Consider the following 23,190-nt stretch of genomic DNA (forward strand, 5'->3'; position numbering starts at 1 on the left):
CTTTCAGATAATAATACATATTAGAAAAGGAACATATTAAACAGATGCTAAAACAAGTAAGTGCCCATGTGCCCTTCCTCCTCATTGCAATTAATTGACAAATTTGGCCCAACCCGGGCTTTACTAATCATCTACGAAAATTAAACCTCAAGTATAAAAAGCATCTAAGAATAGCATTTTAAGGCTCTGATTACGTTAAAGCCTAAGTTCTGTTATGTTCCGAAGCATTTTTACTATGGCCACCATCACCATAGTGCTCTTCCGAAACCGACCCTTGGCCAATAAATGTATTGTGACCCCCACCTGGGTGTCGTAAAACCATAGTCTGAGAGTAAGAATTATCGAAAATTAGGCAAGAAGGTTATCGGGAAGATGGATTAGTCAGTAGACGGGCAGTTCGATAGGAGAGAGCAAGTTGGTAAGGGGGGTAGGGAAAACGATTGTGGTAGCTGTGACAAATGTTTCTGAACTGCCTATTTGTTATTAGTTAAGCATGCGATAAAGTGCCATGAATATGAAATCTGTTTAGGAGAAGGATTTACTTTGATGGCAATTTTTAGAACAGTCACTAGATGGTACTAGAGGTAGTTAGTTTGTGGTTGTGTGTTGGACTTGAGAGGTGCTCAAGCAGCCCCTTGAAGTATGGAGGCTTGCATGATATCAGTCAAGCAAGAGAAATCCCTGTATCAGGGAGAGATCTGGGTTTCCCAAGCTGGCTGACAGATGTGTCGGCACCAAGACTTAGCCGTGTATAAATGAATGTTCGGGGAACATGAGGTAGGAGGTAGGGGAATGGACGAGGCAACACGGTTAAACTTAAATCAGATTATGTTAAAAGTCATTAAACTGTGAGCTAGGTATCATGGGATAGCATAAAGTTCAAAGAGTTTAGATGGCTCATGGGCACTAGAGGAGATTATAATTAATGACAAGCTAGCTGATGTTTATCTGATTCTGATATCCCAGCATAATATTTAGTTGCACGAATGGACATGTTCAGTCAAGTGAATTCGAACAGATAAACTGGGCATGAGGAGTGAGGCACGCAGGAAAATGCATTAAACAGACACCCGAAATAGGCAGTTTGGGGAGGCAATTAGGTGGAGGTATTGTCGTAAATCAGGTTATGGATGGATGATGAGCTTGAGGTGTGCTCCCGTGTGCTTGTGAGTTTTGGGGGACACTAAAACCAAAAAACATACTGTATGCCAGAGGGAGATCTGGTAATGCTGAGCCCAGTGACAGATGTCAGAGTCAAGATCAGGCTGTGCAGAATGAGTGTTAGGGACAAAATAAGGAACCTTAACAGAGAGTAATCCCTTTCATGGGAGCATAACAGGATGGCCTTGGATGAGAGTGAGAGGAAATGGAATGAGAATGGGCCTCATTACGAGCATGGCGGTAGTCGTGCCTGTCTGGCAGGCACAGCTACCGCCATGCTCACTACCGGCACCGCCTCCCGCGATTGGGCAATAACTGGCCCATTACGAGATGAAGAGGCCGATAATGTCCCATTTGTGGGAGGCGGTGTAAGAGGATTCAATTCAACACTACAGCTAAGTCAACGCCTAGTCTATAATACTGAATGAAAACCCTTATTGATATATCTTTATGTCCAGTTCATGCGTTCTGGATGACTACCCCTATATAACACCCCTCTCTTGGAATCCTCCTGACCCCACTGAGCCAAGAAGTAGTTCTGTTTTGCAAGTTAAAAGGTTTATTTGATAATTTAAACAATAGATATATATATCACACTTTATAATAAATTAATAATTGAATATCACACTTAATCTGATATGATAAAGATTAACAACGGAGAATCTGGCACTAGCACACTTCTTGATAATCACTAAGGAGTTGACATGAAATGGATAAGATAGCAACAATACTTTTATGGTTTCAAATGGATGCAATGTGGAATGAAATGCAGTAAAGAAAATAACTTGATAGGATTTCAGCAAAGACAATGTAATCACTTTCTTGTACAATTCACCCCCCTTTTATGCAATGCAAGGAAAGGGAAGGAAGGCACACAATTCTCAGAAATGCAATTCAAACGTAATTCAGTTCACCCAGCAACTTAGACTACAGAAGTTTACAACACAGGCAAAATGCTTTTATATGTGCTGGCGATGAAGTAAAAAATATGCTAAAATGCTTTTAATTCCCTCTAGAGGTTCAGGGTGAGTGGTATCTAGTTAATATTAGCTCAGGCTCACTCTAGCAGTGATGCAGGGATAGTTTTTATGAGGCAAACGATTTTTTCAGAGGAAAGCAAAAGCAGCTATCTTTTTGCAAGTGGAGAAATTTTCAAATCGCGGCAAAATTCAGAATGCCTCTGGTGCGATTACAGAGGAACTACAAGGACTATCACTATCGTTTTGGGGTCCTAGGAAAGGCTAGGATCTCAGCTTCCAGATGAAAGTTACTGCAAGTCTCTAGCACAAACGGTCACGGAGATAGGAGCGATTAAATAAAGGTCGTTTTTCAGATTTGAAATTTTAAAGTTCAAAAAGACAAGTGCAGCTTGCAACTAGAAAATGACAGGTGACAGCTTTGCAAATGACAGGTGACAGTTAGGAGGCAGTTCTACGTAGATTAAATAGATTGAATTATATTATTTTAACTAAGAGATTGGTTCTGCACAGTTCTACTATGTACTCACACTATATTTAGAAATATGCCTCGCCACGGATCTGGTCAGGTTTTGGACTGGACTCCGGTTCAGCTCTTTGGTTCTGCTAACATTGGCCTGGGTCAGCTCTGCTCTCTCTCTCTGGGTACAGCACTGCTTCTGGATTCTGGAGATTGAGGGATTTGAAGTCTGGATCTCTGGATGTTGATGGAGGTAAAGTATGGAATTTTGGCAGAGCTTCCAGCTGCAAGTGGAAAATGAATCTCTATTTGGCTTGCACTATCTGTTTTTATCTGTTTAGAATGTGGGTGTGTGTGCAGCATCACTAGACCCTACCCCTCTCCACTTATCATTGGCCAAGCTTTCATTTCTCCCCTGATTGGGGGAGCTAAATTGTGTCAGAGTGATGTCATTTTACAGCCTGCAGAAAGTCCACTCCTTCTGTCAACTTGCACACAAATCTAGATTTGAACCAAATACATATTTGCAGAGGTACATATTGTTTTAAAATTTACACGCACCCATCACATATCACAGGAGGTATACCCTGTCCATATCTGCTCTTCCTGAGAGCTTGCATTCAGAAATGGCAATATTTTGCACTTTTTAACTGGTTTGCAATACCGGACATTAACCCAAATTTACACACATGTGCGCAAGGAGTATGGACATTAGTTGATGAAGTGTCAGATTTTTCACATGCACAAATTTTGAGTAATATCCTCTTTTCCGCTAAAACCCCCCTGAACATACCACCGGGTCCTAGCACGTCTTAAAACGTGGGCAGAAAAATCACAAGCATTATGGTGTCATTTAAATAATTTTCACAAGTCCGTACTATGAGTTATTCATCTTTTTAGAGTTATGTTCTGGCCCCAAAGGGGTGTGGTTTTCCCCCAGCACAAGGTTGAATTTCTGGTTTTTCCAGTTCTGCCAAGCCAGCTTGCTCTCACAGGCAGTGCTCCTCCCCTTTGCTTCAGGAGGAAGCTACTTTTACAACATCTGCAATAAACCATCTGCCTGAGTCAGGACAGGGCTTTGTTCAGAGCTCCTGTATTCTGTGGGGCTCCCCTTAATTCAATTATCAGAGAGATGGCATATCCTTAGTGTGGCCAGCAAAAGGCAGATAGGCCTGGGAACACAGCTGTGACTCAAGTTTCACTCCTGATGGGGGGTAGTTGGTGGGCAGAATTCAGTTCCTTAAGCCAGGTTTCAGATAAAATGTCACTTTTTGTTCCCCAGTTTAAGTCAAGACATTTTTTTACATATGCAGCTAGGATGCTGATTCTAAATTTAAAACTATGACATTTAAACAATTGCAACCTATGTGACACTCAAAAGTAGGTCACTCATTTCTTTTAAACATTTAGATTTTTAGTGTCTTTCAGTCCAAATTTACTTAAACTGCTGAAATCCACAGCTCAGCCAGTCTTGTTATAAACCTTCAAGTCACTTCAGAATATAACTTTATATTGGATCCACCTCTCAGTAAGTCTTTCTTTGGCATGTTTTGGGTTCATTTATTCAGTTTTACACAAAAAAGTAAAATCTGGTGTTGTTTTAAAACGCCGGCTTTTGGATAGTGGTGAGTACTGGTACTGCACCCCTTTTTGGGATTTAAGAAAATGAATTCCCAACAGTTATGGGTTTGCTTTTGGCAATCAGCATTGCCATTCCCAATGGTTTCAGACTACTGTGTGGGTAGTCCAATGGTGGTTTTAGGCAGTGTCCTTCTGTGCCCATAACATCGGCAAAAATGAGTGGCAGCCTATTCTTCATGCATTTCCCTGTGCATTTTCTGGGAAGCTCTGGCCATCATGATGTTTTCCATGTCAGTACTGCAGTTTTGAGGTAGGGCTTGGATGCGTGGATAAAAACATCCCACAAGCCCCCCTCTTGCGATGGCCATTCTATTTCACTAATGGGACTCGCAAGACCTGGGATGTTTCGTCATCTTCTTCCAATAGATGGCACATTTCAGCATCTTTTTCTCCATCCGGTCGGATCGATCGGTTCTCCTCGCCGGTCCTGATGGGAATACTGGGCGGTACACTGGGCCCGTTGCGTCTCTGCTCCCGGTCTCCGGATCGTCCTCCTTGGCCCGTCTCCAGGTTTTCTTTCTCCTAGGACGACAAAGGAAGAGCGGCAATACCTATCCATGGACATTTTTCCACCACTGTTGAGATAGTGGGGCAGCATATGCATTTCATCATAACGAAACATTACATTCTTATTTTGAAAAAAAAACAGTATAACTAAGAGACAGTTTCATGCAAATCACAATATTTTAGAGACTAGATGTGGTATGTTTTATGGTTGGAACTGAATTAGTCTGAGACAGTACCCGCTAGGATTCCAGAGGATTCCTCCAGTTGTTGCAGAGTGTGCCTGGGATGGCAACATTTCAACTGGTTTATGTGGACCCACTTTTCTTCCCCCTCTGCCAAACCACCTTTGGGGATGTGGATTTTGTAGGCCACAGGGGAGATTTTGTCTATAATCTCAAAGAGTCCCTTCCATGTAGGCAAAAATTTGCGCTGCTTGGCCTGGTTCCTTTGGAAGTTGTATAGATAGACCCGGTCTCCCACCTGATATTCCTTCCTGGAAGTCTTCAGGTCATAGTGGGTCTTCATGCTATCAGCTGATCTTTCTAGATTCCGCTGAGCATAAGCAAAAGCATGTTGAAGGTGTTTCCTTAAATTCTCCACATACTCATGAGTTGTGGAGGCATTTATCAGTGTCTGCTCTTGGGTCCTGTAGAGCAAATGCTGAGGAAGCACCATCTTGCGCCCAGAGGTAATCGGATATCCCAACTTGGCCCAGAATCTGCCACAAACTTCTTTAATATGCTCACAATGGTTCGGTTATATCTCTCTACTGCCCCAGAAGAAGCTGGTCTGTAAGCAATATGTAACTTCCTTTTGACCCCCAGTATCTCCCACATCTTTGTCATTACTTCACTGGTGAAGTGGCTACCCCTGTCAGACTCAATCCTTTGAGGTAGACCGAAACGGGAAAAGATGTGGTTAATCATCAGGGCAGCTGCTGTTTCTGCCTTGCAATTTGGGGCTGGGGGACATTCCACCCACTTGGTAAACAAGCATGTCACAGTCAACATGTACTTATTCCCCCTAGCAGAGCGAATCACGGGGCCTACAAAGTCGATTTGTAAATCTGACCATGGCAGTGTCATCCCCCTCTTCTGGAGAGGCGCACGGTGCGTGAGGGATGATGGCTGAAATTGTGCACACACAAGACACCCCTTCAAGTATTGGTCGAGGTCCTGCCCCATGTGTGGCCAGTATGCAACCTCTCTTAAGATTTCCAATGTTGTGTGAAACCCCCTGTGACCGGCAGTGGCCGCATCATGGGCGTGACTTAACATCAGGATTCGGAATGAGGTAGGAACCACCCACTGATCGTGGCCAGCTTTGGATTTCCTTACCAACAAACCGTCTTGGATTCGGAACATTTTTGGACATTTCATCAACACTCTTAGGTCCTCTTTCCCAGTGTAATCGGTATCCGTCAGGGGAAAGTTCTCAGGGTCCTCAAGGTGCTGGTAAAATTTACCAATTATTGGATCCCCCTTCTGAGCAGTAATCAAATCAGCATCAGGGGTCTCCTTACTCCATTGTGCGATTGAAAGGTCGTTGTGAGCATTTGTCTGGGACCTAGTGATAGCAGTGACCTGGATTTCCCCCAACAGGGACTCAATCTCAATTAGATCCCCTTGGATGGCCCCGGTTTTGGCCAACTGATCAGCTAAGTCATTTCCAGTTTTGTCTGGTCCCTCTACTTTGGAATGACCCTTGATCTTCTTCCAATAGATGGTCATCTCATTCGAGGTGACCAGATCATCAATGTTTTGGATCAACTTCCCATGTTTCAAGGGTTTGTTGTTAGCACATAACATGCCTCTGGTTTTCCAATTAACCAGGTGCTCCACGAACCCGTTCCGTACATAATCCGAATCTGTGATTATGACCAGTTCGTGGAGTTGATGCTGGACAGCAGTGAGGATGGCCTGATGCACAGCCATCAATTCTGCCACCTGACTACTTCGGGAACCAATTTTGTATCCAGCGGAGGGTTCTGGGGACTCATTCACCAATACATTCCCTACGCCGGCCACCAGTTCTTTCTCCCCGTTGTTGTCAACATGGTAAGAGCATCCATCCACATAGACAGTGGGCATTCCCTCACACTTGTCCTCTTCAAAGACTTTGTGTGGGGAATTAAGGTATGCCTCCGTGTTGTCCTTTATTTTTAGACTTTCGTCCTCGAGACAGTTTTCTCTGGCACAATCATGCAAGTCAGCCAGACCTTGCGCGAGGGGACTCTTCTTGTTTTGGCCATATCTGACCTCCACAGGAAAGCCTTGCATTGACAGAATCCAGGAAGTAATTCGGGAATTACTCACATTTCCGGCCCGGATTCTGTCACTTTGGAGATATTGCAGAGGCTGGTGTGGAGTCTCCACTATGATGTGTTCCCCCTGGATAAACAGGCGGTAATTCTTCAATGCCCACACCGTTGCCAGGAGTGCCTTCTCACAATCGTTGAATTTTTCCTCCACAGAGGATAAAGTTTTGCTCGCATAGGAGATTACTTTATTGACCCTGTCATGCTTTTGGTATAATACTGCCGTCAAGCACGTATTAGAGAACCCCGTCTCCAGGAAGAACTCCTTGTTTCTGACAGGGTAAGCTAGGCAAGGCGCTTGTGAGAGGCTTCTTTTGAGTTGTCTTACTGCCTCGGATTGTTCTGGACCCCATTCCCACTTGACCCCCCCCTTCAGGAGATGAATCAGGGGTCTGGTAATCTCTGCGTAGCCCTCAATGAACTTTCTGCTGTAATTAGTCAGTCCAAGGAGGCTCCTTAGTTCTCGCAGAGTTGTGGGGTCTTTCAGTTTCTGAAGTGCTTCCACTTTCTTTTCCTGGGGACAGAGACCCTGAGGAGTAATCTCATGCCCCAAGAAATTAACACGGGTTCTACACCACTGTGCTTTCTGAAAGGAAAGTTTTGCTCCGGCGGCCCTCAACTGTGTCAGAACATAACGGATCTCTGCTATGTGTTCCTCCACAGATGAACTTTTGATGAGGACATCATCTACATAAGCCAGGTTACCCCTCGCACCCAGGTCGGGCATGGCCTTATGTAGGAAAATATTGAACTCATTACCGGAATTAAGGTATCCGAAGGGAGTCCGGTTCCATGTATACTGCTGGCCCACAAAAAAGGTAAAAGCCAGTTTGTATTGGTCCTCCCTACTGACAGGCACAGTCCAGTATCCATTGGTCAGGTCTATTGCAGTGAATACCAGTGACCCCTGGATCTGGGCCAGCCCTTGGTCAATGTAGGGCAGAGGCCATCGGGAAGTATGGACCCGTTTGTTGAGCTCCCTGAGGTCGGCGCAGAGTCTCCACTGGCCGTTTGGCTTCAATATTCCCAGCACCGGATTATTGAAGGTGCTGTGGACTGGACGGATTATTCCCCGGGACTCAAGGTTCTTAATTATTTCAGTAAGGGACTCCATTGATGCGAGAGGCAAGCGATATTGCTTCACAAACACTGGAGTCATGCCAGGGTCCGTGGGGATTGTTGTTGTGTGGATGTCAGTGCGACCACAGTCATATGAGTCTACCGCAAAGAGATCTTGGAAATCCAAGAAAACTTGTTTCAACTTTTGCTTTTGTTCCGGAGTCACACAGGCATCAGCTAGGTTGACTCTCTCTTCCACCATCTGCCTGAAGCCTGGAAAGACTTCTGGTTTGGCTATTTCAGCGGCCTCCTCCAGCTGGGTGGAGAAGTCCCTGGTCAGAGTGCTGATTTGGACCGGAGGCTTCAGGTGGGAAAGGCAGCCCTCATGGACCTGGAAAATCACCTCATCCCTCCTGAAGTCACAAGTCACATCTTCCTTACCATAGGGGCAAGAAGTGTACGCCAGGAAGTTCCCCCCATGCCGGGTAAAGATCCTGTCTGGTGTTGTATTGTCCTCACTGTCACTGTCAAAACAGTCCTTGGGGATTGGTCCTAACAGTTCATTTACTAAGTCGATGGAAAAATGTCGGTCATCAACCGCCATTCCAATAATGGTGCCTGCGGCTAGAGTAATACTCTTTAAGTCGCTGTTATCCACCTCTATTGGAATGGTGTCATGTTCTATGTTGACTAATGGAGTTGGGTTTACCCCCAACCCTTGCTGTTGGAGAGAAGCATTTAGATGTATGTAAGCATCAGGGTTTTGCAAATATTGTCCTCTTTTAACTTTCACTTCCAGGGAGAATTGTCGGGTCCTTTCGGGGATGGTGACTTCCTCTTTGATCTGAATTTCAACTGCATAAGGTAGCAATTGAGCTGACCTAAATGCTTTTTCTGGATCATCAAAGCCCATGGGATTATCTGCTAATCGGGACCAAGCTTTGAAGTTTATTAGGTCCAAACTAATGGCAAAGCGATTGAGAATGTCACTGCCTAAGTAAAAGGCGGCAGTGACGTCTCGCACGACCCAACAATTATGGACTATGCTCTTGTTGCCAATGGAGATTTTGAGCATACACCTGCTTGGCAGGAGATGTTTGGAATTAGGCGCTTCCAGGTCCATTTCCCATTTGTCTATCAGTTTGAATGTGGGAATGGCTGGATCTTTTGGGAGTTGGCGGAACATGGCTTCGCTGATGAAGCTCTTACCGTTGTTCACACACACTCGTGCGAGAACAGAGTCCTTCCCATCATTTAACTGAACAGGGATGAACAACTGCTCTCCAATTTGCTGAATATCAGCCAGGCTCTGAGCTGATTTCACATCTTTCTGGACTATAGGAGTGGGAGTTTCTGATTGTGGATTAGTATAGAATCTCAGAGTGTTTCCTTCCAGCGTGGAGTACCACTTTAGACTGGAAGGAAGGTTGATTTTCAGAAATAGAGAGGACCCCCCATCACCAGTCTGTTGTACTACTGCTATTACTGTCACGTCTGGAATTTGGCTATTCTGGAAGTGAAATTCTACTTGGTCAGATTTTTGTTCAACCATGTGGCAGGTGCCGTTTAAACTAACATGGTTGACACTCTGTTTTAATTTTATGGGTCGGCTAGTCTGGGTCCAGAGGACCTTGTTTACACAATCTATTAGGGGTGACAACCTTCTCAGGAGGTCATTCCCTAGTAAACAAGGGGTGCCCTCTGGAGTCACAATTATGACCGGGTGTTTCAACTTGTGTCGCCCGATCTTAATGTCCAAGTCTGCAGTCCCCTCAACGGGAATTTCCGTCCCGTCAAAGTTCTGCAGTTGTCCAGGAAGAGAGGTGAGAGGAATTTGGTAATTCTCTCCCCTTCCTGCATTCAGTTCGTCAAAGGCCCTTCTGGACAGAAGGGTAGCTTGAGATCCAGTGTCCACCAGTGCCAAAATTGTACCCTGCCCCTGTACTTGTACCGGGGCATAGTATCTTCCCTCCTTCCCCTCAAGGGGGCACAGATAATGCACATTTTTGGACAACTGGTGGGCTAACTTTCTGGTTTTGGACATCGCTAGCGAAGAGATTTGGGTAGAATTCTGTGGAGAGCCTTGGGAATCTGAAAGAAAGAGTTGGCAACTGGAGATCAGAGCCATTGTGGGTTCCCCTGGCTCCGGTTCCGGGCCGCCCCCCCCTTTTTGGAGGCAGTCACCAGGATGGGTTTGAACCAGGGGATTTTCTTGCTGTTGGTTCTGGGATGAGATGGTGGGCGGCGGTAGCTCAGTCTCCACATCTCCCCAGTCTGGATTTGCATCCCTAGGGACCCATTTTTCTTTGGGAGGAGTTCCCCCCTCTCTGAAGGAGAAGATCCTTTTCCCAGGATCCTCTGAGGATCCCTCTCCCTCAAATTGGAAGATCTGTACCTCCTCCTCAAACTGAGTCTGTTTGGGTCTTTTGTTTCTCCTACCCCCCCTCTGCTCCTTAGGAGGCAGACTTTCAGGGGCAGGAGATTTTGTTTCCGGTTCCTGGGTTTCCAGGGGCTGTTTACAAGTGAGGAAGGAAGCTTCCTCCAAGGCTTTACACCCCCCTTCCCCTTGTGCCTCCCCCTGGGAACCGGTGAGTTATCGGGGTGCTGCCCCCGTCATTGTTCTGGAGCACCAGGTCCAGAGTTGGGTGCGTTCTGCGCCGGCATGCCGATCTGAGGGTTCTGCTGAGCCCTCAGTATGTGACCCAGATCCCGCGCCATGTTTTGAACCTGGCGCTCTAACTGGGAAACCCGCTCAGGCTGATACGGGGCCCTGTTTTCTCCCCTGGGCTGATCCCGGGAAGGGTAGCTATCCCTTCTTTGGTAGTACCCCTGGTTGGGAAGATTTGGGTACCCCTCCACCCTTGGCCTCCCCTCTCCCGGATTCAGTGGTCTGGGCTCAGGGAATTGGGGAAAGAAGGATGGATGGTTTTGGGGCTGAAAGTCAGGTGGATATCTGGGGAAAAAGTTCTGCCCAGGGTTTGGTAAATTTCTGCCCTCCTGTGGGAAGTTTGGAGGGAAGTTCCCTGGGTTCGGTGCTCGGTTGGATCCCCCCCCTTGGGCTGGGGGAGTCCACACATAACCCAGGATTGGACTGTTACCTTTGTAGCGAGGACTTACATAGTCAGGAGAGCGAGGGACCCCATTGGGGGGACTACCTCTTTCACTCCCTGCCTGTGACTGTCCCGAGGGATTTCTGGGTTTAGGATTATTAGATGCAGGTAGGTTTTTAGGCCCCCCCATCTCCAAATCCAAAACAGGGGTGACCTTTACCTCTGCCACCTTGGCAGCAGCAGGGGTGCTGTTGGCTTTGGGGTTTTTCTGGGCATTACTTTTGCTATCCACCGGTTTCTGCACCTCATAGATCCGGGTAGCCTGTTCAATGACCCAGTCTAAAGATCTTTTCTCGTGAAAATCCCTCACGAGCTGGGTCATTATGTATTTGGGCAAGGCATGAAAAAATGTATTAATGAATTCTCTACTGTCTGTGCCCACCCTTCTGGTGGTCTGCGCAAAAGCACGTTTCAGTTCTTGCACAAATTCTTGTGGGGCCTGATCCTCCCCACATTGCAAATTGTAGGCTGCCTTGCGAGCCTCTTGAGGATTTCTGTGAACAGAAAAATGTTTCAAGATGGCCGCCTTATAGGTGGACCATCTTAAATGATTTTGGTCCTCCAGCCCCGCAAAGAAACTGGAGTATTCCGGGGAGAAGGTCCACTTTACATATTGAATACAGCTTTGGCTGTCCTTCAAATGGAAAGTCTCCATCATTTGCCCAAACAACTCTAAGTGCTCCCAAACAGAATACTTAGCGTTCTTATGGTAAGGCGTGATGACGCTCCTGATCGCCTTAATCTGCTTTAAGGGGGCCTTAAGCAAGGCCCTTTTTGCCTTATTGGCCTTTTTGGTTCGGGTAACCCTTGTCCATTCATCCTCTGACTCAGAGGCACTGCTCCCAGAGGTTCCTGTCTGCTCTTCCAGGTTTTCCCGGATTCTGCGAGCCTGGGAATGGCTGGCAGAATGTGGGGACCTCGTCTCCTGTGTCCTGCGCAGTTCAGAGGAGTCTTCAGATTCCTCCTTGCTGCCAGGATTTGATGGGTACCCCCTCCACTGACCTAACTGGGCAGAGGTTTTCAGGATGCCCTTAATGGGCCTACTCTCCTGGGGTTCCCCATTAAGTTCCACTGTGCTTGGGTGCCCATACCCGGATGCCCGCCCCTCCATTCCTGGGTGGTACTGGCCTATGAGCCCCATGCTTCTGGCTGGATAGTAATCTGCCATCCCTGTGGCCCTGTGCTCACGTGCGCCAGGGGACATGGGGGTGGCAGAGTCCAGGGACTGAGAGGTATGAGGGCCTCTGGTACTAGGGCTCCTGAGGTTATGCTCCGGAGTTTCCATTTCCCAGCGAACCTCATCTCTATCCGCCCCTGCTCCCTGTTGCAATGCAAGAGCCTGCATTTGTGCCTTCAGTTCCTCAGTTAAGGCCTTACTAGACTCTATCAGTTTCTCCTGCATCGCTACCTGTTGCTGGAGCCTATCATTGTGCTGGCAGAGAGCCTCATTCTCTCTCTGTGTTTCCTGATTGGTCCTGGAGCACTGGGCCAGTCTTTGCTGCACGAGGGTTACCTCCTGAGCTGTGTCCCTATTGGCCTGCTCCTTTCTTGCCAGAGCATCCTCCACCCTCCTGGTGTGTTCTAACAAGTTCTGGCGTTCTTTTTGGAGGTCACCCAGCCCCTGGAGGGCCAAGTGATTTTCTTCTGTTTTTCTTTTTAAATGGCAGACTTCCTGGCCTAAGGCGTCTCTTTCCTGACTAAGAGCCTGCATTTGTGCCGCCAGGTCGTCCCTCTGCCTTTGAAAGGCACCAGCTTTCTGGCGTTCTTCATCAAACTCTGCCTGGGTATCCAGGTCTTTCAAAATCAGTTTGTTGCTCTCTACCTTCACTCTATCTAGATGACTTTGCAGGATGGCTACCTGCTCCGTGCATGCCCTGTTAAAGTCTAATTGTTGCTCCAGCTTTTTCTGGCTCTGCAGTAAGGAGTCCAAACTATCTTGGTGCTCCTTCTGCAGGGCCAGAAATCTAGTATCCTGGTCAGCCTTTTCCTGTTGCAGTATATCCATGTCCTCCTTTATTTTACTGATATACTGCCTACTGTCATTTTCTGACTCCTGGCTCCTGAGCAGCCTCTGCTCAGAAGAGTCCAGCTCAGATTGGGCCTTCTGTAATGCCAGCAGTTGCCTACTCGCCAGATCTTGGCCTTCAGCACATTTGTCCTGCATGGCTCCCATATGTAAATATAAATATGCCGCTACCCTGGCAATCTTGTTGTGCTCATCCTTGGCCTTAGAGGACATATATAGTTCACTCAGGGCCACATGTAAGGGACCCTGGTCTCTTCATATATCTGACCCTGTTTCCGTGATCTGGGGTGTGATGGCCTGCAACCAGACTATTTGGTCCTGGTGAGTCCACTCACCTCTCACAAATAACTTATGTAAGAAGTGCTCTCTGGCTATTTTCATGTCTACTAAGGTCGTCATTCTAGAGATTGGTCTCTGTCCTGACTTACAGAAGTTTGTATTTTATTTTTTGCAAAACAGACCTTTTCCTAAGAGCGTTCCTTTGAGGAGTGCTTTACAGCGTAACACAGCGTGGTGATCCGACCGGATATGTGTATCTGGTCAGCTGGCACGCTGTATTAATCTGCACAAATGGTAGATCTAACCCAAACGTCCGGCACGAGCCCCCAATTTGTAAGAGGATTCAATTCAACACTACAGCTAAGTCAACGCCTAGTCTATAATACTGAATGAAAACCCTTATTGATATATCTTTATGTCCAGTTCATGCGTTCTGGATGACTACCCCTATACAACACCCCTCTCTTGGAATCCTCCTGACCCCACTGAGCCAAGAAGTAGTTCTGTTTTACAAGTTAAAAGGTTTATTTGATAATTTAAACAATAGATATATATATCACACTTTATAATAAATTAATAATTGAATATCACACTTAATCTGATATGATAAAGATTAACAACGGAGAATCTGGCACTAGCACAGTTCTTGATAATCACTAAGGAGTTGACATGAAATGGATAAGATAGCAACAATACTTTTATGGTTTCAAATGGATGCAATGTGGAATGAAATGCAGTAAAGAAAATAACTTGATAGGATTTCAGCAAAGACAATGTAATCACTTTCTTGTACAATTCACCCCCCCCTTTTATGCAATGCAAGGAAAGGGAAGGAAGGCACACAATTCTCAGAAATGCAATTCAAACGTAATTCAGTTCACCCAGCAACTTAGACTACAGAAGTTTACAACACAGGCAAAATGCTTTTATATGTGCTGGCGATGAAGTAAAAAATATGCTAAAATGCTTTTAATTCCCTCTAGAGGTTCAGGGTGAGTGGTATCTAGTTAATATTAGCTCAGGCTCACTCTAGCAGTGATGCATGGATAGTTTTTATGAGGCAAACGATTTTTTCAGAGGAAAGCAAAAGCAGCTATCTTTTTGCAAGTGGAGAAATTTTCAAATCGCGGCAAAATTCGCGAATGCGTCTGGTGCGATTACAGAGGAACTACAAGGACTATCACTATCGTTTCGGGGTCCTACGAAAGCCTAGGATCTCAGCTTCCAGATGAAAGTTACTGCAAGTCTCTAGCACAAACGGTCATGGAGATAGGAGCGATTAAATAAAGGTCGTTTTTCAGATTTGAAATTTTAAAGTTCAAAAAGACAAGTGCAGCTTGCAACTAGAAAATGACAGGTGACAGCTTTGCAAATGACAGGTGACAGTTAGGAGGCAGTTCTACTTAGATTAAATAGATTGAATTATATTATTTTAACTAAGAGATTGGTTCTGCACAGTTCTACTATGTACTCACACTATATTTAGAAATATGCCTCGCCACGGATCTGGTCAGGTTTTGGACTGGACTCCGGTTCAGCTCTTTGGTTCTGCTAACATTGGCCTGGGTCAGCTCTGCTCTCTCTCTCTGGGTACAGCACTGCTTCTGGATTCTGGAGATTGAGGGATTTGAAGTCTGGATCTCTGGATGTTGATGGAGGTAAAGTATGGAATTTTGGCAGAGCTTCCAGCTGCAAGTGGAAAATGAATCTCTATTTTGCTTGCACTATCTGCTTTTATCTGTTTAGAATGTGGGTGTGTGTGCAGCATCACTAGACCCTACCCCTCTCCACTTATCATTGGCCAAGCTTTCATTTCTCCCCTGATTGGGGGAGCTAAGTTGTGTCAGAGTGATGTCATTTTACAGCCTGCAGAAAGTCCACTCCTTCTGTCAACTTGCACACAAATCTAGATTTGAACCAAATACATATTTGCAGAGGTACATATTGTTTTAAAATTACACGCACCCATCACATATCACAGGAGGTATACCCTGTCCAAATCTGCTCTTCCTGAGAGCTTGCATTCAGAAATGGCAATATTTTGCACTTTTTAACTGGTTTGCAATACCGGACATTAACCCAAATTTACACACATGTGCGCAAGGAGTATGGACATTAGTTGATGAAGTGTCAGATTTTTCACATGCACAAATTTTGAGTAATATCCTCTTTTCCGCTAAAACCCCCCTGAACATACCACCGGGTCCTAGCACGTCTTAAAACGTGGGCAGAAAAATCACAAGAATTATGGTGTCATTTAAATAATTTTCACAAGTCCGTACTATGAGTTATTCATCTTTTTAGAGTTATGTTCTGGCCCCAAAGGGGTGTGGTTTTCCCCCAGCACAAGGTTGAATTTCTGGTTTTTCCAGTTCTGCCAAGCCAGCTTGCTCTCACAGGCAGTGCTCCTCCCCTTTGCTTCAGGAGGAAGCTACTTTTACAACATCTGCAATAAACCATCTGCCTGAGTCAGGACAGGGCTTTGTTCAGAGCTCCTGTATTCTGTGGGGCTCCCCTTAATTCAATTATCAGAGAGATGGCATATCCTTAGTGTGGCCAGCAAAAGGCAGATAGGCCTGGGAACACAGCTGTGACTTAAGTTTCACTCCTGATGGGGGGTAGTTGGTGGGCAGAATTCAGTTCCTTAAGCCAGGTTTCAGATAAAATGTCACTTTTTGTTCCCCAGTTTAAGTCAAGACATTTTTTTACATATGCAGCTAGGATCCTGATTCTAAGTTTAAAACTATGACATTTAAACAATTGCAACCTATGTGACACTCAAAAGTAGGTCACTCATTTCTTTTAAACATTTAGATTTTTAGTGTCTTTCAGTCCAAATTTACTTAAACTGCTGAAATCCACAGCTCAGCCAGTCTTGTTATAAACCTTCAAGTCACTTCAGAATATAACTTTACATTGGATCCACCTCTCAGTAAGTCTTTCTTTGGCATGTTTTGGGTTCATTTATTCAGTTTTACACAAAAAAGTAAAATCTGGTGTTGTTTTAAAACGCCGGCTTTTGGATAGTGGTGAGTACTGGTACTGCACCCCTTTTTGGGATTTAAGAAAATGAATTCCCAACAGTTATGGGTTTGCTTTTGGCAATCAGCATTGCCATTCCCAATGGGTTCAGACTACTGTGTGGGTAGTCCAATGGTGGTTTTAGGCAGTGTCCTTCTGTGCCCATAACATCGGCAAAAATGAGTGGCAGCCTATTCTTCATGCATTTCCCTGTGCATTTTCTGGGAAGCTCTGGCCATCATGATGTTTTCCATGTCAGTACTGCACAGTTTTGAGGTAGGGCTTGGATGCGTGGATAAAAACATCCCACAGCGGTAATGCCGGGCTCCCGATCCCCATTCTGCCCCATAGGGCAGAATGGGGGTCGGGAGCATGGTTGCACCGGCACCGCTGACAACGGTGCCGGTGCAATCACGAGTTTCCCTCACGGGTGCCGCACAGCCCACCAGGTAAGACCTATCGGGCTGTCAGGGACCCGCGAGGGAAATTCGGAATACGGCGGTACGGTATGGACAGTGCCAGTGCCATACCGGCACCGTCCATACCATACCGCCGGGGTTGTAATGAGGCCCAATTACTCATTAGTGATGGTGGTGGTGGAGATTATCTTGACACTGCAGTGCTATGTGGTGTTAGGCATGCACCTGTGTTCCGCATGCCTGGATCTGGGCACAAAAAACATCTAAAACACTTTAGAGGGCTCATCCCTCGATTCAGTTTTCAATAGGGCAATGATCAACAGAGGCATGCAAGGGTACAAATAGGCAGTCTTGGAGGTTATGTTGCAGGTGCCAACAGGTGTCCTCAGAGGTTTTGTGAGGGGAATTAAACAACTTAGGCACACTTGTACAAGAAACGGGTTTTACACACAGAACCCAAAAGGTGGAATTGCTGGAGCAGGCCTGTTTGAAGAATAGCTATGGAGAAATTCTAAAAGGGAATTCCAGATGGGCGAGGCAGGAAACATGTTTGGGCGGGAAATATTTAGGTTCAAATAAAAAGGGACAGTGAAGAAAGACCTATATAAATGAGCATATTAGCGATAAAAAAAACAGTTAAGGTGTTTCTCCTAGTAGATATGGAGGGACCAGAGATGGGTGGTCCGTAGGATGGCATGTATGTGCCCATGAACTATAATAAGAACGATGCTAAGGCACTTCAATTGAGGCCTTCAGGATGAGGTGCCGATACCCAGTCTCATCTGGGCTGCTCGTCTGTGAGGGTGCTAATGGAGGACAAGCCCCCCAAAATGTCAGGGTTGATCAAGACACAGGAAGGCAAGGTTGGCCATAAACCACCAATAGACATGAGTGAAATGCAATTAATAAGAAAAAAACAGGAGAAGTCCTGAAAAGCACTACTAGCATCCGAATAAGGTTTGCGCAAGTGTAGAACGTCCAATCAGAGCTTAAAGGATTTACAATTATTGTACTTTCAAACTTGCATGGTGGGGGGTGTGAAATGAGAGGCAGCTGGGTACTGGAACCGCATCTCAATTACTTTCTAAGTATGATAAAGACTTGAAACACTGTATATGACAGATACTCAAAATATGTCCCTTTAACGAAGGTTCAATATTGTGAACCATTCATTTTATAAGTGATATTTGGCTGTTTTCCTGTACGTTTTTTGCATGGTGTTTTTCCATGAGTCCAGTGCACAGAACTGATCTTTTTGCTTTTCCTGAACAGCGAGCATGTAATTTCAATCCATTATTACAGGTTAGAGGTCTGCAACCCTCGGAATCCAGATGTTTCACATCACGACTGCAATCTGCCACAGTCAATAGTGAGGGTTCGTGAGGGTCACAGTCAGAAGCGCCCCGAGATACACAGGCAGCCAAACCTCTGTTCAAGTGGATTCCATTCTTTAGTTGTTTTTCCTCACATTGGAAAAGGTATTGATGTTGGGCCATGAGAGGCAGAGTTTGCAATTGTGACCAATTTGAGAATCACAGGTGAATTGCTGATTTTAGCCCGAACTTGATGGTCTCTAGAAATATATTCCCTTTTATCTATTTTTCATCCTTCATGATAAATTAAACATTTCTATTAACAGTTATTTAAGACACTTGGGAAATCTGTGAAGCCTCTTATTGGGTATGCACTGAATGCCACCTCCTCTCTTGATCCCAGTATATCCTGCACTCTTGCTTATTTTCTGGCCTTCTTCAAATCCTTCTCCTGCTGCCACTACTGGTATTTTATTACTAGTGTCAGTAGCCCCTCAAACAACTATCACTAGGACAAATATCACTGCTACCAATATTATTGATGTTACTTTTTCTGACAGTACAGCTAGTGCTAGCACTACTGTTCCTGTTGGGTCATTTATTTAAATTGTCGCTACTACAAATGATATGATTTTTTAAATTTTATTTTATTAATTGTATTTATGTATTTATTTATTTATTTATTTATTTATTTATAAATACCAACAACATTACTGCTACTACTACCCCGCTATGCCCCACACCTCCACTTCGACTACTACTCCAGCTGCCGCTACTTCTTTACTTTCTTCAAGTTACTAGAGAGTACAGTTGTCAAAAAAAGACAAATGTGCAAATATGTAAAACAATGCTGATACAAATACCAGCACGTTAACCTTCTAGTGGCTTCTTCTAATGTTAAAATGTGTATAATAAGACTAGTTCGTCTATCTTAATTGGTACTGGCAATAATACCTCTAGTGGCTTAGCTGCTCCAATGTGACAACTGCACCTGCAAATACAACCTCTTGCAATTTCTGTGAAAAAATGTAAGGTATTGCTTTTGTGACATGTGAACTATGCACCAAAGTGAGGCACAGGGCTGTACGCTAACAACAAACACAATTCAAGTATTGCAAACTAAGCAATCGGAAAATCATATTCATAGGACCTTCTTGTAAATGAACGATTTTCATAGATAACTCCTCCCAGTAGGAAAACTTACCAGCCCAAAGACCCCCTCCTAAAATACCCACTCCCAACAACCAGGCAGTCAATGGCTGCAAAAAGTCTATAAATCCTGGCACTGGCATAAAGCAACTAGAAGGGCACTCCAAGTAATAGCAGCCCATGAGAAAGATTTGCTCAGTGAGGTGGACAGACCAAAATGTATCGTACATATCCATGCACCCAAACTATTCATGCACTATACAAACATCCAAGACTGCATAAGAATAGTCAGGGCAGGGGTTAAACCAATACTCTGATTGGGATACCCCCCATTATCCAACATTCTTATGCCATCAAAGTCCCTCTCTCCACCAGATAGCTTTCAGCATGCTGCTCTGAAAATGCAGGAGTATGCAAATAATAGTAACACAGAGACAGAGGCATTGTGTTCATGATCTCTGGCACCGAAGCAGTGCCCTCTCAATTATGATTAGACACTGGTTTCAAATGGATGTGTGCTGATCTTGGATAACATCTGGAGATGGAAGGGTCTTGTCCATGAGGTAGCCTTCACCAGATGAACCTGAAGCGGACCTGCTTTCCCGAAAAAGGGATGAAGGAACCAGGAGTGGTCCAGTGAGTTGGAATTCCCTGGGAACACTTGAGGGCTGCTGGCTGATAGAGTATTACTAACAGAATGAGAACAGAATGTTGTAGCTTGTTAGTGTGAGTTATACCCTGTTTTCACTGTACCTAAAGCTGAGTGGAATTACATTGAAACAAAGACAACAAATGCTTAAATGCTTTCTCTGTGCACTGTACAACTCGTAGCATATACGTGCAGCTAAAGCACAGTGCTTTGTAAATTAAATCCAATCAAATTGTATGCAGATTGTTTTTACAAGTTTAGTTAACTACTAAGACTGTGTTTTGAATGACCATTTTATGTAAGCCAACAGAGAATTGCTTGATACCGTTTAACCATTGAAAGCCATACACATTTCAAAAGAGATATTGGGAAATGAAAGGAGCTTAGTTGTGTCACTTCCATTCTGGTAGAACATTATGGCAGTGTGAATTACATTTTCTTCTCTCTCTTGACATTGCACAGTAGGGGAAGGACTTTGCACCTGTGGGACCAAATCTGCAAAGAGAAGTAGCGGGGCAGGGGCATGCCTGCCCCGCAAACCAGAGTGCGAACCAGAGTGCGTGCCTTGCCATCATTCTTAACACTATGTTCCAGGAGTCCCGGGCTCAGGAGGCTGCAGCACCAGGGCCATCATGCCTTACTATGGAGAGCCATAAACACGGTTTTCCCCCTTCCCCTATCAAGGGTAAGATTTATGCTTTGGAGGGAGTTGTTTCCCAGTCTCCTGCAATTGAAAAAAGTGCGAGAATACAAGTACAAGAATCCTTGGAGACATCAATGTGAATTAACCTGAAACACCTGAAAAGGAAATGTAACTAGACACGCCTGAAAAAGAAAAGAAACACAGCCTCCCTGATGATTGATGGAGTCAAGAAAACGTTTGGAGGAGAAGACAATTTTTTGCTACAGCAGGAAAACTTGACTGCGAACCAGAGTGCGCGCCTCGCCATCATTCTTAACACTGCATCCCTCCCTATATTTAGAGAATCATAAAAGCTTTTTCCTATGTTGGGTGGGTGAACCAATACCCTGCATGCTCTAAACTGGTAGCACTTCTTTCCTACCCGAGTTAGATGCAACTCACTAAAGCCGATATAAATTGCATGTGCATACTAACAACTCTCAGCACCATGTTTACATGGCAATGGGAATTGATTTCTATTGAATGATAATTGTGCAAATATTTACCCACCCTTTCCCTTGTACCACTACTTGTTATTTATACCGAAGAAAATAAAATGTTCTTTAATTGCTGATTGATAATAAGGATAGAAATATGATCTACAACGATTTTTTTAAATTATTTATTTTATTTGTTTATTAAGCGCTGAACGCCCACAGGCAGTAGGGTGCTACACATACACAGAGAACAAAGACAAGGATGGGGCAAACGGGGCAAGAGGTTCAGTACAGATCAGACACAAGCCGGAGATAGTTATTCAAAGCGTCTCAACATGCTGGCCTATAAGTGGCAATTGTATCATTGAAGTACATTAAATTGTATAGAGGTCACTTTGTATTACTGAAGATTAATGTTAAGAAAGATATGCAGTTAATATCATGAGTGATTGTGCCACCTACATGTGAGATGGTTAAAGGCAGGCCAACTCTAATTGTTTAAATAAGTCATCAACATTCATGTATCTTACTGTGATGATTTCTTTTGCATAAAGTAAGAGAACCACCATTGATTTTCTTTTTTTTTAAAAAATAATTTCGAGTTTTAACTTCAAGCCTGTTTATTGTCTCAGAATTTTGGGGTCGGAGTGTATACCAGGGAATGTTAGATCCGGGATTGCCACTAAGAAAACGAGTGACATATCAACAACTAGCTAAGCACACTGGCAATTGATTGCTGTTTGGTCAGGGGAATGCCTCTGTGGCATTAAATGGGTAGCAATGATGTGAAAATTGACCCCCAGTAAGGAGCCATATTTGAGCTTTGATTGTGGGGATTTAGCCAGTGAATGTTCTCCTTTTACCAGCAGTACTTAAGTTACCCCTTTCATGTCATGTCAGTGCTAATTACTGACGAATGGCAAAGCAGCCAACTGATCGGGGCGCGGGGAGGGGTGCGGCTGATGTGAAGGGAGTCTAGCAAACATAGCGATCATTATGTAAAATAACATAATGTTGCATCCAAGATGTTTACACAAAGAAAACGATTGTGACTAAGCTGCAAATCATGCTGTAGAAAACAAAAGTTATGCCTGGGTTGCAGCCATGCTAGGACCACATTGTACACAACGGAGAGCAGCATTGCCCAAGAAGGCCTTTGATTGCCTACTGCGAAAATTGAACAAGTGAAAAGAGAGAGAGTGCCTGTGTGTTAGTAGAGAGAAGTGGTGCCATTATGAAATACATTTTTTTTATATTTCATTGAATAAAAAACATACCTCGGGAGTCCTCCAAATTCAAATGAATAAAGCAATCCATAACCTCAAGTAACCTACTATCGGATTTACTGTATGTCTATAAAGAAAACGATTTCACCTGAAACAGCATCGGGCCTTATATAAAATAAATCCTGTAATATACCTAAACTGTGTAATAGTCTGCAGAAAGAAAAAGCAGATTAGAAAAAATAAAAACAACGGTAAAAGGGAGGCAAATATTCAGCACCAGAAAAAGAGCAGCATGTTTTACAGGGTGCACCCACATACCATCATGCCCAACTCACTCCTCTCCTGACCCTCCCCCCCGTGTAAACAGCACTAGGTTCAGACACCTGCGTTTGAAGCAAAATGCAAGACACAAACGCTTGGAAATCTTGAAAAAAAACAATGTGCAAAACAGCAACATAAGCTACCCACTTGAATTAAAAGAGAACACAATTTGTACAAATTAGCCTGATCTAAAGGAAAATTAAAATTAATCAAACAGTGCTTGGGTTGCAAATTCTGGCCATCGACCTTATATGGTAGCCCAGTGAACTAACATCTCCTCTAAAACTTTCATTGCAAAGTCATGAAGCAGTACAACATAGCTCTGATGAACTACACCCGCCAAAGGCAAATCTATCCAAAAACACCTAGTCCCTGCAGAGTCATTAAGAGCGTCCAGATATCCCACCGGTAATTCTGACGGGATACCAGGAAACTT

The 23,190-nt window shown here is 44.5% G+C and overlaps 1 protein-coding gene across 1 annotated transcript in view; it reads left to right on the forward strand.

The window, feature by feature from the left end:
• Window positions 1–23,190, forward strand: part of VWA5B1 (von Willebrand factor A domain containing 5B1) — a 1,692,038-nt gene that overhangs the window by 1,085,159 nt on the left and 583,689 nt on the right. The window lies entirely within an intron of this gene.

Source organism: Ambystoma mexicanum, chromosome 8, assembly GCF_040938575.1.
Source record: "Ambystoma mexicanum isolate Mex_15411 chromosome 8, UKY_AmexF1_1, whole genome shotgun sequence".
Classification (NCBI taxonomy): domain Eukaryota; kingdom Metazoa; phylum Chordata; class Amphibia; order Caudata; family Ambystomatidae; genus Ambystoma; species Ambystoma mexicanum.